This window comes from Salvelinus namaycush, chromosome 8 (assembly GCF_016432855.1).
Source record: "Salvelinus namaycush isolate Seneca chromosome 8, SaNama_1.0, whole genome shotgun sequence".
NCBI classification, from domain to species: domain Eukaryota; kingdom Metazoa; phylum Chordata; class Actinopteri; order Salmoniformes; family Salmonidae; genus Salvelinus; species Salvelinus namaycush.
Window position 1 is genome coordinate 43,496,973 of NC_052314.1, and position 20,528 is coordinate 43,517,500.

General features: G+C 42.9%; 1 pseudogene; it reads left to right on the top strand.

The window, feature by feature from the left end:
* The window catches only part of LOC120052132, a 192,581-nt pseudogene extending 172,271 nt beyond the window's left edge, over window positions 1-20,310 (top strand).
* Window positions 20,311-20,528: the final 218 nt, after the last annotated feature.

Consider the following 20,528-nt stretch of genomic DNA (forward strand, 5'->3'; position numbering starts at 1 on the left):
GCCTCTGTCATTCAACTGTATTAGAGTAGAATTTGAGTGACCAATCACATTTTGACTTGCAATGGGTGGGACCTAGCCTGGGTACCAGTCACTTTAGCTGATCCCCCCCCTTGTACTCCATGTCATATGCCAAAGAGACAGACCTTTCTGCCATATTCAAATATGGTGCTGAAATGTAAAGCTGCAACTGCAGTGCAATCAATAGGAGGGGAACAGCACCTGGTGCTGAAAATATGGCTAACTTGTTATGCAAGTGTTCCACAGCAACAGATGGAGAAAACCTATACCTGTCGAGTAATTCATTTTAACAATAATCTTCATTTTAATTTGACTTTACAAAACAACAAGAGGGCTTAATTGGAGTCTATTTCTTCTGATCCTAGGCCTATATAAAATAACTTAACTGGCTGAGGCTTTACAGCATATTTCACAATAACAAAAATATATGGCCTAATAGAAGTCAGATTTTTTTTTATTAGGCCTACTTACAATTGCAACTGTACATTCTTCCCTGAAACATTAGTGTCTAGTTTGAGAAACAGACGCCTCACAAGTCTTCAACTGGCAGCTTCATTAAATAGTATGCGCAAAACGCCAGTCTCAACGTCATCAGCGAAGAGGCGACTTCGGGATGCTGGCCTTCTAGACCTCCGGTCTACATGTTTCTCCCGGTCTCCGGGGGCGAGGCGAGAATCGAGGGTGAACGAGGACGACAGGGCACCGATTCCCTCTCCCTTCTAAGTTCTCGAAGCCACCCATCGATCCGGATGGTCAAGGCTATGAGGGAGTCAAGGTCCATGGGCAGCTCCCGGGCTGCGAGCTCATCTTTGATCAGTGAAGAAACATGTTGAATAATGCTTCCGGGTTCCAGGCACTCTCAGCTGCCAATGTGCGAAAATCCACTGCATAGTCTGCCACACTACAGGAGTCTTCACGTAACGGGAGCAGCTTACGAGCACCCGCTCTCCCGGACAACAGAGAATCAAACACCTTCCGAACTTCCGCCACGAACCCCTCCAGACTGAGGCAGATGGCGGACTGTTGCTCCCACACCACCGTGGCCCAGGCAAGTGCCCTCCCGGACTTCAGTGTTATAATGTACGCTATCCTCGAGCGGCCCGAGGGGAACGAAGAAGGCTGCAGCTCAAAAATGAGGGAGCACTGGGAGAGAAAAGCCCGGCAGGTTCCTGAATCTCCAGCGTAGCGCTCCGGAGGAGGTAAGCGGGGTTCTCAGGACACTGGAGTAGGCTGGGAGATTACAGGTGTGACCCTCTGCCCAGTGGGGAATCCACAGAATTGCTTCAGCAATGTATAGAATGCCTGGTCATGGCGTTCAACCAGGGTATGGAGTCACTCCATATGACATTGCAGTAACTCCTTGTGTCTTCCAATGGTGGCTCCTTGCAGGAAGACAGGAAAAAAAGACAGAGACAAGCTGCAGCTGGCCCAGAACAGAGCAGCATGTCTGGGCCTCAAATGTACACAGAGGGACAATGTCAATAACATGCATGTCCGTCTCTACTGGTTCGGAATGGAGGAGAGATTGACAGCATCACTGCTGGTCTTTGTAAGAAGTATTGATGTGCTGAAAGTACCGAATTGTCTGTTCAACCAGTTAACCTTTTACTGCAGTGGGCTATATCAGGGTCACACAGTGTGTGTTTCTTGGTAGTCTTAAACAAATCTACTTTGAAACAAAAGTGTACACCTCACTCACTGTTATGGGCTTAAAAAAGAAGACTGTATTCAATGGAGTTTGCATTCCAATATTATATATACACACATCACAGAAGACTGAAATCTAACAAAACCGTTTGACATAGAAACAGTTTTTTCGTAATGTTTATTAATTATTCAATTATAGAAAATATAACATTCCACCCATGAGGCCACTAGAAGGCGATTTGGTCATTTGACTGTAGGAAAGGGGTACCACACAGCTGAAAAGCCCATACATACCCCACAAGACAAACAATCAGGGGTCTTTTCACAGTCCCAAGTCCAGAAAAGAGGCTGGGAGACGCACAGAACTGTATAGAACAATGACTACATGGAATTCTCTTCCACCTCAGATAATTCAGGTAAGCAATACATCAGTTTTAAAAACAGATAAAACACCACCTCAAAGAGCAACACGGACTGTGAAGACACACACATTACTCTGAGTATTTTTCATTTGTTATTTTTCTCTATTTTAAATAGTCGTATTGTTCTTTAGTCATAGTGTTCTTAGTTTAGATTTGTGTTGCTGTTTCCTGTCCATTAGTGTTCTGTATTTTGTCATGTTCAATGTTTTGTTTGGATCCCAGGAAGAATAGCTGCTACTTCTTCAACAGCTAATGGGGACCCGAATAAAAATCATAAAATCATCACTCAATGTCGGGTGTAAAATCATGCTCACTCACTTTAACTTCCCTTCCCTGTGTGTTGTGTGTATATATATATATAAAAAAATACCTCCACTCACCTGATGCAGACAGTTTCTTATGAGGCTTCATGCAATCCTTGTCTTTCACACAAGGCTCCTCCTTGACTACTACGGTGCCTTGCAAAAGTATTCACCCCCTTGGTGTTTTTCCTATTTTGTTGTATTACAACCTGTAATTTAAATGTTTTTTTATTTGGATTTCATGTAATGGACATACACAAAATAGTTGAAATTGGTGAAGTGAAATGAAAATTAAAAGTGCAAAAAGTTTTTTTACTGAAAAGTGGTGGGTGCATATGTATTCACCCTTTGCTATGAAGCCCCTAAATAAGATCTGGTGCAACCAATTACCTTCAGAATTCACATAATTAGTTAAATAAAGTCCACATGAGTGCAATCTAATTGTCACATGATCTGTCACATGATCTCAGTATATATACACCTGTTCTGAAAGGCCCCAGAGTCTGTAACACCACTAAGCAAGGGGCACCACCAAGCAAGCGACACTATGAAGGTCAAGGAGCTTGCCAAATACGACAGGGACAAAGTTGTGGAGAAGTACAGATCAGGGTTGGGTTATAAGTAAAATATCAGAAACTTTGAACATAGCAAGGAGTACCATTACATCCATTATTAAAAAATGGAAAGAATATGGCACCACAACAAACTTGCCAAGAGATGGCAGCACACCAAAACTCACGGACAGGCAAGGAGGCCATTAGTCAGAGAGGCAACAAAGCGACCAAAGATAACCCTGAAGGAGCTGCAAAGCTCCACAGCGGAGATTGGATTATCTGTCCATAGGACCACTTTAAGCCGTACACTCCACGGAGCTGGGCTTTACAGAAGAGTGGTCAGAAAAAAGCCACTGCTTAAAAACAAAAATAAGCAAACACGTTTAGTGTTCGCCAAAAGGCATGTGGGAGACTCCCAAAACATATTGAAGAAGGTACTCTGGTCAGATGAGACTAAAATTGAGCTTTTTGGCCATCAAGGAAAATGTCTGGCGCAAACCCAACACCTCTCATCACCCCGAGAACACCATCCCCAAAGTGAAGCATGGTGGTGGCAGCATCATGCTGTGGGGATGTTTTTCATCAGCAGGTAATGGGAAACTGGTCAGAATTGAAGGAATGATGGATGGTGCTAAATACAGGGAAATTCTTGAGGGAAACCTGTTTCAGTCTTCCAGAGATTTGAGACTGGGACCGAGGTTCACCTTCCAGCAGGACAATGACCCTAAGCATACTGCTAAAGCAACACTTGAGTGGTTTAAGGGGAAACATGTATATGTCTTGGAATGGCCTAGTCAAAGCCCAGACCTTAATCCAATTGAGAATCTGTGGTATGACATAGATTGCTGTACACCAGCGAAACCCATCCAACTTGAAGGAGCTGGAGCAGTTTTGCCTTGAAGAATGGGCAAAAATCCCAGTGGCCAGATGTGCCAAGCTTATAGAGACATACCCCAAGAGACTTGCGGTTGTAATTGCTGCAAAAGGCGGCTCTACAAAGTATTGGCATTGGGGGGGATGAATAGTTATGCACTCTCAAGTTCAGATTTTTTTTGTCTTATTTCTTGTTTGTTTCACACAAAATATTTGCTTCTTCAAAGTGGTAGGCATGTTGTGTAAACGAAATGATACAAACCCCCCAAAAATCTATTTTTATTCCAGGTTGTAAGGCAACAAAATAGGAAAAATGCCAAAGGGGGTGAATACTTTCGCAAGACACTGTAGCTCCCTAATAATGTGAAAAATGTATTTTTACTGAAGGATATACAGTACTGTGATTTTTCTCTCTCTGCAGAGTCGATTTTGACTATGCCAAGACAAACGACTCAGTTCCACCCTCATCTATTGTAGTTGTTTGTCTGCAGGGCGCTGTTTGATGTAATGTTGGTTCTCCTCCAGGGCTCTGTTTGACTATAACAGGACAAAGGACTCTGGGCTGCCCAGCCAGGGGCTTAACTTCCACTTTGGAGACATACTTCACGTGGTGAACACCTCCGATGACGAGTGGTGGCAGGCGAGGCACATGACCCACAAAGAAGAGGTAGATGAGGTCGGAGTCATCCCCAGCAGGAGGAGGTGAGGGGTCAGGGTTGCTCAGGTTAGAAGCTGCCTACAGGCACAGATCTAGGGATGGGCAACATGCCGGTCCCTGATCAGCACTAGACTTCTCAAACTTAAATCTTATTTTAGGAGACTGGACAAAAAAAGTTTGAATTAGTAGGCATCTTGTCAGTTAGCATGGCATTACTTTAAATAAGCCCTCTTACTCACCAGCCTCAGCCGTTTGGGGAATTCAGTTTTAAAACCCTATTGCATGTCCTGTGCTTGCTCACAGAGTGCTCAGTGTATGCGTGTGCGTGTTAGCACAGCCCAGTGCTGGTCTTATCCCTGGACACAGCATGGTGCCACTGCGACTGGCAATATACCGTAAAGGCCACCATGGGGGCAGAGAGTAGGTTAACATACAACCACTCTTTTTTTTGTTTCGCCAAGGATTGTACTGAGGTGTTTTACAAGTCTTTAAATAAAAAAAATAAAAAAGGTCCAGTCAAAACAAACACACCCATTAGCCTTACACTTCCTATGTTAAATCAGCTGTTTCATTATAGACTTGAGTCTCTCTCTGTATTTCTCTCTTACTCTGTCACTGTCACGCTTCACCTCTGTTTCCTCCCTCCGTCGCTCTCTCCCCTGGAAGAGGAGTGATGGACAGATAATTGACTTCTCACCTGACTCTGTTTCATCTGTCTCCTGGATATGATGAGATGGCAGCAGTTGCAGGGTGTTTTGGGTGTTTTGTAGAAAGTTGGGTGTTTTGTAGAAAGTTGTATATCATGAGAGTAGGAGTCTATGTCAAAGCATGAGGCATTGTGAGGATAGGCCAACAGGATTGTAGATGTATAAGATATGGTTGCAGTGTGAACCTATTTATCTTGAGCACGGCAATGTAAAATTGTTTCTGATACTTGCTATTGTGAAGGAAATGAAGATGAATATAGCCTGTAAAAAAACATATAAGAAAAGAGCCCGTAGCAGCCATTGAACATCCATGCTTTGAAGAGTAGCTTGTGGCAGCTGTTAACCCAAGTGAAGGCTTAAAGGAAAGCTGTACTACACTAGCTGTTGATGCAGAGCAGAAGACAGTTAGCTTCTCTTATCTGGAGCTCTGAGTTCTTTTACTCTTCTCACTCCTGCTCTCCAAGGCATTGATACATTCTCCTGTGATGTCCTCATTAATAAAGGAAACTAAGAAATAGGAGGGAAACTATTTACATTCTAAACTAAAGCTTTATAGAGCTCTGTAGAATTGCTTTGTAGGATTAAATACAAAGAAAAGGCAATGCAAAGAGTCGCATTGTTTTCGAAACATTTTTAAGAACGATTTGGATTCTGAAAATATTTCCTTCGGGGTCTCATTTAAGTGAAATGAAAATGTAGCAGGGACTTAATTACTTGTAGATAAAGTATTTTCAGGTGCTGTGTTGTAATGTTGCATCCAAGGCTGACTTAGAGGGAAATAAAAAGGTTTCCCTCAAGGCAACTGTTTTTATTCTTCTGATTACTGAATCACCCCTTTCCTCTCTACTCATCAATCTCAGCAGGGTACTGTGGAAGTTACTATAGAGATGGAACCGGGATTTGAGTCTTCACACACACGCAATATCCCAGCAAAAAAAATAGCCGGCTTGTTTCAAGACACGATTATGTTAAATGTTTCATCAGTGACCCATGGGTGTAGCCCTCACTCCCTCGCTTCTCAGCCACTCTCTCTCTTCTCTCCTGCAGGGTAGACAGAGCGCGGTTAAAGACTGTCAAATTCAATGCCAGGTCTCAAGACAAAGGGGTGAGTTGATCTCTGTTACATTATCAGTGTTGTTATTGAAATATTGCTTACAATGTAGCAGACGGGTGGCCGGGCTGGCCCACAAGTGACGAAAGTGTGAAGTAACACAAACTTAGACCAAGATGGACCTTTCTCCAAGGAAACAACCCAGGACTTTTATTTAGGAAATGAAACAGAATGCGCCACAGCGCTGGGTAACAATAAACCCAAACCAAAAACCTAGCTCCTCTTTGAGCCAGGTTAAACAGCCACCACCCAACCTCCAAGCTAATGATATTCAGGTGTGTGTAATTAAGCTCTTACCCTTCAGGGCCAACCTCTATCCTGGCAAGCAGATGTAGCCAACGAGCAGGAATATACCGGCCATCACACACCCTCACTCTCACTCCCTCACAACAATAACACACTCTTCAAGATAGTTAGGTTTGGAAACAAAAATTAAGTTAGTTTAAGGTTTGTTCAAATCCATAAACACTTCAGTAAACATGGTCCTAAAACTAAATCTCGCATCATTACAAACTTCACCCCATCTAATATTATCCCAGGTGTTGTTCAGAGCAGCATAATGATATCTCCATTCCTTCCCTATATAGAGCTAATGAATGTGTTACCTGCTCAGAAACCATAGTCTAGTCACAGTTCGGTGCACAATCACTATCATCAGAAAGAACACTGACCTCTCAAAACTGAGCATGCAAGTATTCTTATGACTTAATTTTTTATGTTTTTAATATGGGCAGAGTACTAAACTTGAGATACACACATATTTCAAGTCAGCGTTCTACCCATAATTATATTGTTGAAGCTATTATTTTCTATCCATATAACCTAAATGAATGTACTAATATCTGACTGTCTGAGGCTGTCTGTCTACCGTGATCACTGTCCAGTTCTCCTAGCCACAACACTTTTGTTATATTTCCCACCTGACTCAGTGAATCTCCCATAGGAAAACTGTGCTGCGTTGAAACAGTGGTGGGTTCCAGCACAAATTCTATATAGATCTAATCGGTCCCCAAATTCACAAAGCGTCTCAGAGTAGAATTGCTCATCAAGGATCAGATGTTTTCTCCTATTCATCGTGATCTAAAAAGCAAAACTGATCATAGATCAGCACTCCTACTCTGATTGCTCTAAATTCAGGTGGTGCAAGTGTCAAACGCCGGTCAAGTGCACTTTCGCCATGTAAAAACTTGGGCACTGGCATTTTCCACCCATTACGCCAGGTTCGGCAATTTGTCTGTCAAATATCAGCTCGCTTGCGCTGAGGTGGGAGGGGAGGAAATGTTTGCCCATAACCTCACCTCCACCATGGGGCACTCTGTTCACAATGTTGACATCAGCAACCGCTCGCCCACACAACGCCATATGTCTGCCATCTGCCCGGTACATTTGAAAACGGGATTCATCTGTGAAATGCACACTTCTCCAGCGTGCCGGTGGTCATCGAAGGTGAGCATTTGCCCACTGAAGTTGGTACCAATGCCGAACTGCAGTCAGGTCAAGACCCTGATGAGGACAACGAGCTTGCAGATGAGCTTACCTGAGACGGTTTCTAACAGTTTGTGCAGAAATTCTTCGGTTGTGCAAACTGTTTCATCAGTTGTCCGGGTGGCTGGTCTCAGACCAATCTGCAGGTGAAGAAGCCGGATGTGGCGGTCCTGGGCTGGCATGGTTATACTTGGTCTGCGGTTGTGAGGCCGGTTGGACGTACTGCCAAATTCTCTAAAATGACGTTGGAGGCGGCTTATGGTAGAGAAATGAACATTCAGTTCTCTGGCAACAGCTCTGGTTGACATTCCTGCAGTCAGCCAATTGTATGCCAATTGTATGCTCCCTCAACTTTATACATTTGCGGCATTGTGTTGTGTGACAAAACTGCACATTTTAGTGGCCTTTTATTGTCCCCATCACAAGGTGCACCTGTGTAATGATCATGTCGTTTAATTAGCTTCTTGATATGCCACACCTGTCAGGTGGATGGATTATCTTGGCAAAGTAGAAATGATCACTAACAGGGATTTAACAAAATTTGTTCTCCAAATTTGAGAGAAATACGCTTTGTGTGTATGAAACATTTCTGGGATCTTTTATTTCAGTTAATGAAACTTTACTTTTACATGTTGCGTTTATATTTTTGTTCAGTGTACATCACCAATGTTTTATTAAAATATCACCTGCTGAAAAACCGGCAAGACATTCCCCCTTGTTTATATTAGACATTATTTTTGTCCAGCTTCTGTGACCAGTTTGGACACATTATGTGCAATGCCCATTGCATGAAAGGTGTAATTGACTGTGGGAAGCCTGTTTAGCAACATTAACTTTGTTTAACAACATAATTTTGTCAAATACATCTTCCACTTTCCTCTGTTGGACCCAACTGTCAAATCGTGAGAATTCCGATCACTGTCTGTGGTGCTGAACAATGTTACTTCTAAGCTGATGGTGCCGCAGTAGTCCTGAGACTGTCCCGGGACAACCGCACAGAACAAATATTAGCCACGGAGAGACTCCACTTTCAAATGTTTTTCCTTTTAACACTGTCAACATTTCCCTTTACTGTGGCAATTGTGATCGAATCAACGCAATATTAGCCGCTTTATATGCAACACACCGAAACAAAACCAACTATGCAAGACTTAGTATGCCAAACTATGCAAGAGTTTATGCAACAGAATCGGAGTAGGGTTCTGTTGCATTGACACACAGGACTCAGCCCGTACTCTACACAGACCTGTGCAGTACAACTAATCAGACCTGCAGTAGGCCTATCTGCAACTAGACCATTGCTAAATATGGATCTGTGCCCTTTTACTTTGAACTGGACTGTTAACAGCATTTTTTTTTTTTATGGTAGGCCTACTGTCAAACCCTGACCTTAGAGATCCTTTTTATGTCTCTATTTTGGTTTGGTCAGGGCGTGAGTTGGGGTGGGTATTCTATGTTCTATGATTTGTATTTCTATGTTTTGGCCGGGTAGGGTTCTCAATCAGGGACAGCTGTCTATCGTTGTCTCTGATTGAGAACCATATGTCTTGGGGGTATGATCTTTGATTTTTGTAGCTAGCTAAGTAAACAATGAATCCCAACACATGATGTAACGTTAGTTAGCGAGCCAGCCAGCTAGCATTAACTAGCTAACAGTACACTTTAACTTGAAATGAAAATACTTTGTCAAAATTAGAGGAGTCTTCTGTAAGACGTGTAGCTAGCTAAACAATGGACCATAATCACAATTTATGACGTTACTACCCTGCATGAATCTGCAGGTAGCTAACCAACCAGGTTCTATGGCTATAACTAGTCAAGCAAATGTGTCTGAGATACGAAGAATAAGATCATACACATAACGTTAGCAAGCGACCCAGCCAGATAATGTTAGCTAGCTAACAGTACATTTGAAATGAAACCACTTTCTGTCAAAATTAGAAACATGTAATAACTGAAAGTAGCTAGCTAGACTATCTTACCAGTATACATCATAGTTGTGCCCTTAGTTTGACGATGTTCTCCAGACTGGTGTTTTCTCCATCTCCTTAGCTATTGTTAGGTTCTTATTTTTCAGAGTAAATGACTCACGGACACTAGAGAAGCTTTAACCAAGTTTAATCATCCCCAAATGGTTCTGTACAGCTGTGATCAGACAGTAAAAGATTTCAGACTTCACAGTTTATATGTATCCTACTTAAGACACTCCCCTTTCTCTCCAATCCTTACATTTTATGGCTCTACAGGAAGCTAATAAAGAGGGTAACAGGATTCCAAACAATTATTACTCTGTCCTCACCTCCTGACCTCAACCCCTCTTTCATCTAATACACAGATGTCCATCTGTCTCCCCTGTATCAACACATCGCTCTCCTCTCCTCCATCAAACACATTCCAAAGCCTTCTTCTTACTTCTGAGACCCATTAACTTCTAACATAGTCTCTTTCATTTCCTATCATTCATTTAATATCTCAATGTTCAAAGTTTAGCCGATTCCAACACTATCATACTCGAATTCCACAGATTTTTCAAAACTCAGTCCTCCAGAAATTGGAGAGCATACACAAAAGCTAGCTAACAGTACACTTTAATTTGGTTCATGCAGTTTTACTACACGCTACATTTTCTTAAAAGCCACATTCAACACGATTACCTAGACATACTGACCAGCTCAATAGACAGACCAATCCAAACTCATCTCTCGGCATGTCCAGCCCACTCATTATCTCAGCCCATCATGGCTAGCGGGAAGGTTGTTCACTTTTTCTGTGGCTTAACCAACAAGGCTCGTAATTTAACAATTTTATTTGTATTTACAGATGGCATACAAGTTTGATATTAAGGCACATGAAAGTTCACATGTTCGAGAAGGCATTTCTGCCCCAAAAAAACACATTTTGATTTTAAAATGTTAAAAAAATTGCGTTCAAACGGCTCTCCTGTGAAGTTGTGTCATACGTCTAGTTTCCTGAATCAGGTTACAAATGCATCCAACAAGTTTGTAGAGTCACAAGCTTGATGTAGTCATTGCGTGCTAGAAATATGGGACCAAATACTAAACTTTTGACTACTTTATTTATAAGAATCTTTAGGGGTGTCATATCACCCCACTCCTCTGCACACTCCACTGGCTTCCAGTCGGAGCAGCAAGGGAAACTACACCTTACCTTCAAGCTTTGCTCAAAGCCTACATCCCTACCTGAGCACTCCGTTCTGCCACCTCTGGTCTCTTGGCCCTACCACCCCTACGGGAGGTCTATGGACTGAGCCTGCGTCTCCAGTAGCTTTGCTCATTGGTTTATCAGTTGGTTAGTTTGACCATTTGGCTTCAGTGCAGCGCTGCGATTGTGCATGACGGTTGAACAGCGTGATGTGTTCCAGTAATGAATATCTCTCTTGTGGTTGTGTCTCCTGTTGCTTTGCTCTCTGACGGCTACTTCACAGGTCCCTGACGACAAAGCACTGAGTAAGTCACAAGGATTTCACGGTCACACAACCATCTGAAGCTCATCCATGATTCCCACAGTCATTTAATATTGTAATTTAAGCCTTTGCTATGACATCCAATGCATTGTCATCAAAATCTCTCTCTGTCATCCAGCCTCTATTGACAATCGGCTTAGTTTGATTACATAAAAACATATAAACAAAACAGTGTGCTTTATTTCTATTCCGTTCAAAGCCCAAACAGTACCTCTAAACATGCATTGCATCTATGTAACACTACCCAACACTCATATTTCTAACAGATCATCTTGACATCAGCCTCTGTACACTGATCAGCATTTACACTGTGGTTAGCATTACATTATGACCAGCACACTGAGTCAGTGTGATGTCACTAAATCAATGGTGACTCGTCGGTGGGTATTGTACTGCAGATCATGTATGCTGCTTTTGCATTGTTACAGCAGGCTCCTCAACACTATTGGTATTTGTTTCCCCTTACTCAGCATAGATAGGCCAGTTTAGAGACACATAGTCTGTAGAATAATGTACTGTAGGGGACATAATAGACAGTCCTGACTCCTGTGTAGTCCAGAAGACTTAACTCTGATGATCCAAAGTTTAAATCTTAAAACGAATAGAAATTTAAAAAAGAATATTAAAATAACAAAACTACAATGATGTGTGTTTGTTACAGAGGTGTCAGAATCACCTTTTTATTGGGGACCTTTTCTGTTGAAAATATCCCTATTCTACCCCCTTGGCTGTGCTAAGACCCTTCATGAGTGCTGAATGTTGTGCGAGTATGGTTTCAACCGTAACTTAAAACATGTATTTTTAGTTCACCGTTATTTCTTCCGGTATAATCTTTTACACGAGACCTGGTCCAAAATGGCCACAGTGTTGGACAGAAAAACACACATTAACATGGTGTATAAAGCTCTATGACCTTGACATGGCCATGACATGCACCTCGATGTGATTCGATAGGATGACCTGCTGTGATCAAATTCTAGGATGAAAGAGGAAGGTCTCACAGATATACCGTCACGCTGCCCTTCACAAAACCTAACTTGAGAGGGTATCGTTTTTAGAAAGTACAATATTCACACCTCCATCTCCAAAACGTTCCTAGCACTGCCCTCTCCTGGTGATCCTGTGTGTCTTCATGTTGTGACCTTGTATTACATTACCCACTCCCACTGATGTCTATTGAGTTATCTGTATCTACATGTTTCTGTGATGCTGACATTCCCTTTGCTATACTTTCAGAGCATGTAACCTCTAATGCCAGCGATAGTGAAAGTAATTACTGTATGTCCTGGTGTCCCCCTCAATCCCTACCTCCGTCGACGGGCTGCCTGTGTTCTTTCATTTGTTTTGCATGTCTCCATCTTCTCTTTTATGATCTATTCTGTTTGTTTGGTCTGAGCAGCATACTCCGAGGATCACACACGTTAGAGTCCCCAAGCTACTTCAGGGATGCATGTTGAAATAGCAGTCGTATTAGGACAGTGGTTCTCAATAAGACTCATGAGACCACAGGCTTACAGGTAAAATTCCCGTGCAGGGTTCTTCAGGGGTACTCTGGACAGAGCTACTGTAAATGTATTTGGTGGTACAGTAACCAAAAAAGGTTGAGAACCACTGTATTAGGACAGTTACTGGATTGATATGAAAACAATGTAGAGCTTTACCAGTGTATTTGTGTGAGAGGAACAGAGTCTCCTGTTGTGACTATACAGTGTTCTGCTTTCTTTACTGCAATTAAATACTTTAAGAAAAGCAAAACTGCTCATACATATTCACAAGCTTCGTGGCATGCATGCACATTAGCTACTCTTTTAATGTTCTGTACAGATGGAGCAAAGGGGGTCATTATGTTAACTCCATTTTGATACGCACACTAATAACAAGGGACAAGGAGAATACTAACCCACACACACACAGCATGCCAACAGCTGGTCTGACTCCTAACCATAATCACAGTATCTACTGCATCGCCACTATCTGTCTAAACATGGCCGCCTGTTCTGTCCGTCCTATCAGGTGGCCAGGAGGAGTACGTCCTGTCCTACGAGCAAGTCACACAGCAGGAAGGTAAGACACAGCTTACATTATCATCTCTGTCACACATCATCTGACAGCAGCAGTATCACAGGATAGCTCAGCTCTCACTGCCCCATTAGAGTTAGTTATCTCACTTGGTTATGGTGTCTTAGTTAGTTACAGTAACGATGATAACAAACCATCTTAGAATTAGTTACAGTGGCTTGCGAAAGTATTCACCCCCTTGGCATTTGTCCTATTTTGTTGCCTTACAACCTGGAATTAAAATAGATTTTTGGGGGATTTGTATCATTTGATTTACACAACATGAATACCACATTGAAGATGCAAAATATGTTTTTTGTGAAACAAGAAATAAGACAAAAAAACAGAACTTGAGCGTGCATAACTATTCATCCCTCCCAATGCCAATACTTTGTAGAGCCACGTTTTGCAGCAATTACAGCTGCAAGTCTCTTGGGGTATGTCTCTGAGCTTGGCACATCTAGCCACTGGGATTTTTGCCCATTCTTCAAGGCTAAAGTGCTCCAGCTCCTTCAAGTTGGATGGGTTCCGCTGGTGTACAGCAATCTTTAAGTCACAACACAGATTCTCAATTGGATTGAGGTCTGAGATTTGACTAGGCCATTCCAAGACATTTAAATGTTTCCCCTTAAACCACTCAAGTTTTGCTTTAGCAGTATGCTTAGGGTCATTGTCCTGCTGGAAGGTGAACCTCCAGAGATTTGAGACTGGAACGGAGGACTGAAACAGGTTTCCTTCAAGAATTTCCCTGTATTTAGCGCCATCCATCATTCCTTCAATTCTGACTAGTTTCCCAGTCCCTGTCGATGGAAAAACATCCCCACAGCATGATGCTGCCACCACCATGCTTCACTGGGGATGGTATTCTCGGGTTTGTGCCAGACATAGCGTTTTCCTTGATGGCCAAAAAGCAAACTTTTTGTCACCTGACCAGAGTACCTTCCATATGTTTGGGGACTCTACAACATGCCGTTTGGCGAACACCAAACGTGTTTGCTTAATTTTTTTCTTTAAGCAATGGCTTTTTTCTGACCACTCTTCCATAAAGCCCAGCTGTGGAGTGTAAGGCTTAAAGTGGTCCTATGGACAGATACTCCAATCTCCGCTGTGGAGCTTTGCAGCTCCTTCAGGGTCATCTTTGGTCGCATTTTTGCCTCTCTGACTAATGCCCTCCTTGCCTGGTCTGAGTTTGGTGGGTGGCCCTCTCTTGTCAGATTTGTTGTGGTGCCACATTATTTAAAACATTTAAATAATGAATTTAATGGTGCTCCGTGTGATGTTCAAAGTTTCGGATATTTTTTTTATAACCCAACCCTGATCTGTACTTCTCCACAACTTTGTCCCTGACCTGTTTGGTGAGCTCCTTGGTATTCATAGTGTCGCTTGCTTGGTGGTGTTGCAGACTCTGGGGCCTTTCAGAATGTGTGTGTACAGTTGAAGTCGGAAGTTTACATACACTTAGGTTGGAGTCATTAAAACTCGTTTTTCAACCACTCCACAAAATTATTGTTAACAAATTATAGTTTTGGCAAGTCGGTTAGGACATCTACTTTGTGCAGTAATTTTTCCAACAACTGTTTACAGACTGATTATTTCATTTAGTTCACTGTATCACAATTCCAGTGGGTCAGAAGTTTACATACACTAAGTTGACTGTGCCTTTAAACAGCTTGGAAAATTCCAGAAAATGATATCATGGCTTTAGAAGCTTCTGATAGGCTAATTGATACCATTTGAGTCAATTGGAGGTGTACATGTGGATGTATTTCAAGGCCTACCTTCCAGCTCAGTGCCTCTTTGCTTGAAATCATGGGAAAATCAAAAGAAATCAGCCAAGACCTCGGAAAAAACATTTGTAGACCTCCACAAGTCTGGTTCATCCTTGGGAGCAATTTCCAAACACCTGAAGGTATCACGTTCATCTGTACAAACAATAGTACGCAAGTATAAACACCATGGGACCACGCAGCCGTCATGCCGCTCAGGAAGGAGACGCGTTCTGTCTCCTAGAGATTAACTTTCTTTGGTGCCAAAAGTGCAAATCAATCCCAGAACAACAGTAAAGGACCCTGTGAAGATGCTGGAGGAAACAGGTACAACATTTTCTATATCCACAATAAAACGAGTCGTATATCGACATAACCTGAAAGGCAGCACAGTAAGGAAGAAGCCACTGCTCCAAAACTGCCATAAAAAAGCCAGACTATGGCTTGCAAATGCACATGGGAACAAAGATTGTACTTTTTGGAGAAATGTTCTCTGATCTGATGAAACAAAAATAGAACTGTTTGACCATAATGACCATTGTTATGTTTGAAGAAAAAAGGGGGAGGCTTGCAAGCCGAAGAACACCATCCCAACCGTGATGCACGGGGTGGCAGCATCATGTTGTGGGGGGGTGCTTTGCTGCAGGAGGGACTGGTGCACTTCACAAAATAAATTGCATCATGAGGCAGGAAAATTCATTGGATATATTGAAGCAACATCTCAAGACATCAGTCAGCAAGTTAAAGCTTGGTCGCAAATGGGTCTTCCAAATAGACAATGACCCCAAGCATACTTCCAAAGATGTGGCAAAATGGCTCAAGGACAACAGTCAAGGTATAGGAGTGGCCATCACAAATCCCTGACCTCAAATCCTATAGAAAATTTGTGGGCAGAACTGAAAAGGCGTGTGCGAGCAAGGAGGCCTACAAACCTGACTCAGTTACACCAGACCTGTGAGGAGGAATGGGCCAAAATTCACCCAACTTATTGTGGGAAGCTTGTGGAAGGCTACCTGAAACGTTTGACCCAAGTTAAACAATTTTAAGGCAATGCTACCAAATACTAATTGAGTGCATGTAAACTTCTGACCAACTGGGTATGTGAATAAAGAAATAAAATCTGAAATAAATCATTCTCAACTATTACTCTGACATTTCACATTCTTAAAATAAAGTGGTGATCCTAACTGACCTAAGACAGGGAATTTTTACTAGGATTAAATGTCAGGAATTGTGAAACTGAGTTTAAATGTATTTGACTAAGGTGTATGTAAACTTACAACTTCAACTCTATACTGAGATCATGTGACAATTAGATTGCACACAGATGTGGACTTTATTTAACTAGTTATGTGACTTCTGAAGGTAACTGGTTGCACCAGATCTTATTTAGGGGGTTCATAGCAAAGGGGGTGAATGCATATGCACCTACCACTTTTAATGTAATTTTTTTTTTGCACTTTTGAAAAAAGTTATTTTTTTCACTTCACCAATTTGGACTATTTTGTGTATGTCCATTACATGAAATCCAAATAAAAATATATTTAAATTAGATTGTTATGCAAGGGGGTGAATACTTTTGCTTATACAAGGGCAGTATTGATACAGTAGATCCTTCTTGTCTGTCTAGTGAACTACACACGGCCCGTCATCATCCTGGGGCCATTGAAGGACCGTATCAACGATGACCTCATCTCAGAGTTCCCTGACAAATTTGGGTCCTGTGTCCCACGTGAGAACCAACATTTTTGTTACATACACAATTTTATGTTTTTATTTACATTTTAGTCATTTATCAGACACTCGTATCCAGAGCAGGTTACAGGAGCAATTAAGGTTAAGTACCTTGCTCAAGAGCATATCGACAGATTTTTCACCTAGTCGGCTCAGAGTTACGAACCAGCAACCTTTCGATTACTGGCCCAACATTCATAGCCTAGTGGTTATCTGCCACCTTATGTTGACGCTTGTCTTGTACCTGAAGGTGTGATAACGAGTTTGCAAGAGTTGTTGATAATTAAATGTATCAAACAAATATAACTACATTTCTATGAAACGGTCTGTTTGGTTTTCCAGACACAACCAGACTAAAACGGGATTACGAGGTTGATGCCAGAGACTACCATTTTGTGGTGTCCAGGGAGCAGATGGAGAAAGACATCCAGGATCACAAGTTCATCGAGGCAGGCCAGTACAACCACCACCTGTATGGAACCAGCGTCCAGTCTGTACGGGATGTCGCTGAGAAGGTGAGTAGAGGAGGATGTGTCAGCATATGGCTGTTGTGTTGTGATGTGTTGAGTTGTCTTATCTATCGCTCTATGTCCAGGGGAAGCATTGCATCCTGGATGTTTCAGGCAACGCCATCAAACAACTACAGTCGACCATGCTCTACCCCATCGCTATTTTCGTCAAGCCCAAGTCTGTGGAGAATATCCTGTAAGTTGTTTTAATTCAACATTTTCTTTTTCATATTAAGAGGCCAAAGCAATGGCAATTAAGAGTTCAGACTCTGTTTTTATTCAGTCACCTATTAGCTGTAGATAGGGCAATGTCTTAGTCATTCTTTCTTTCTCGCGCTCTCTCTCCTCCCTATAGAGAGATAAATAAGAGGCTAACAGAGGACCAGGGGAGGAAGATGTTTGACAGAGCCATAAAACTGGATCAGGAGTTCACTGAGCACTGCACTGGTGAGTCCAGCCCCCCACACCAGTCCATTCTCAACCTGCTTCATACACTACATCTATTTCTGCACTTAGCATGATAAGTGTCTGTAGCAGATCCCTGAATTAAATAATGGGCAAAATATGGGAAAGCCTGTCCTTGCTATAATACACTGCTCAAAAAAATAAAGGGAACACTTAAACAACACAATGTAACTCCAAGTCAATCACACTTCTGTGAAATCAAACTGTCCACTTAGGAAGCAACACTGATTGACAATAAATTTCACATGCTGTTGTGCAAATGGAATAGACAAAAGGTGGAAATTATAGGCAATTAGCAAGACACCCCCAATAAAGGAGTGGTTCTGCAGGTGGTGACCACAGACCACTTCTCAGTTCCTATGCTTCCTGGCTGATGTTTTGGTCACTTTTGAATGCTGGCGGTGCTTTCACTCTAGTGGTAGCATGAGACGGAGTCTACAACCCACACAAGTGGCTCAGGTAGTGCAGCTCATCCAGGATGGCACATCAATGCGAGCTGTGGCAAGAAGGTTTGCTGTGTCTGTCAGCGTAGTGTCCAGAGCATGGAGGCGCTACCAGGAGACAGGCCAGTACATCAGGAGACGTGGAGGAGGCCGTAGGAGGGCAACAACCCAGCAGCAGGACCGCTACCTCCGCCTTTGTGCAAGGAGGAGCACTGCCAGAGCCCTGCAAAATGACCTCCAGCAGGCCACAAATGTGCATGTGTCAGCATATGGTCTCACAAGGGGTCTGAGGATCTCATCTCTGTACCTAATGGCAGTCAGGCTACCTCTGGCGAGCACATGGAGGGCTGTGCGGCCCCACAAAGAAATGCCACCCCACACCATGACTGACCCACCGCCAAACCGGTCATGCTGGAGGATGTTGCAGGCAGCAGAACGTTCTCCACGGCGTCTCCAGACTCTGTCACGTCTGTCACATGTGCTCAGTGTGAACCTGCTTTCATCTGTGAGGAGCACAGGGCGCCAGTGGCGAATTTGCCAATCTTGGTGTTCTCTGGCAAATGCCAAACGTCCTGCACGGTGTTGGGCTGTAAGCACAACCCCCACCTGTGGACGTCGGGCCCTCATACCACCCTCATGGAGTCTGTTTCTGACCGTTTGAGCAGACACATGCACATTTGTGGCCTGCTGGAGGTCATTTTGCAGGGCTCTGGCAGTGCTCCTCCTTGCACAAAGGCGGAGGTAGCGGTCCTGCTGCTGGGTTGTTGCCCTCCTACGGCCTCCTCCACATCTCCTGATGTACTGGCCTATCTCCTGGTAGCGCCTCCATGCTCTGGACACTACGCTGACAGACACAGCAAACCTTCTTGCCACAGCTCGCATTGATGTGCCATCCTGGATGAGCTGCACTACCTGAGCCACTTGTGTGGGTTGTAGACTCCGTCTCATGCTACCACTAGAGTGAAAGCACCGCCAGCATTCAAAAGTGACCAAAACATCAGCCAGGAAGCATAGGAACTGAGAAGTGGTCTGTGGTCACCACCTGCAGAATCACTCCTTTATTGGGGGTGTCTTGCTAATTGCCTATAATTTCCACCTTTTGTCTATTCCATTTGCACAACAGCATGTGAAATGTATTGTCAATCAGTGTTGCTTCCTAAGTGGACAGTTTGATTTCACAGAAGTGTGATTGACTTGGAGTTACATTGTGTTGTTTAAGTGTTCCCTTTATTTTTTTGAGCAGTATATATACTGAGTATACAAAACATTAAGATCACCTCTTTCCATGATCGACTGATCCGAAGAAGCTGTGATCCCTTATTGATGTCACTTGTTAAATCCACTTCAATCAGTGTAAATGAAGGTGACAGGTTAAAGAAGGATTTTTAAGCATTGAGACATGGATTGTTTATGTGTGCCATTCAGATGGTGAATGGATACGACAAAATATTTAAGTGCCTTTGAACGGGATATGGTAGTAGGTGCCAGGCGCACCGGTTTGTGTCAAGAACTGCAACACTGATGGGTTTTTTACACTCCGCCGTTTCCCGTGTGTATCAAAGGTCTGTCACCCAAAGGACATCCAGCCAACTTGACACAATTGTGGGAAGCATTGGAGTCAAAATCGGACAGCATTCCTGTGGAACGCTTTCAACACTGTAGAGTTCATGCCCCGTGAATTTAATTTGTTCTTAAGGCACAATGGGATGGTGCAACTCAATATTAGGAAGTTGTTCCTAATGTTTTGTGTACTCGTTGTATGCATTTAGTATCTTTGAGATGTAGTAAGTAGCCTTGCTCGAGCCTTGGCTTGTGTGAGACGGAACGGCTCATAGGATCAGGAGCCTATATCCTGTTTCTGTAGCATGAGGCAGCTTAATCTACAAGTACACTTCCTAGTCGGGACGCTAGTCTATTACTGCGATGTAGGGATGTGTTTAATGTATATCCCCTCTGTGTCACTGCAGCTATAGTCCAGGGGGACTCTCTGGAGGAGATCTACAACGCGGTGAAAATCATCATCGAGGAGCAGTCAGGACCCTTCATCTGGGTGCCTGCCAAGGAGAAGTTGTGAAAGGAGGACAGAAGAGATTACCCTTATTTTCTTTAAGTTGTCTTCATGTCTTCTCTGATTTTACATATTTTTATTTTTACCAACCTGGCCTGGTGTGATCGCTGGCCCTCTTGCCCGGAGCTTAGCACCCCCCTCCTACACATACATGCGTATATATATATATATATACACATACACACACACACACACACACACACACACACGTCTCCATCTTTCTC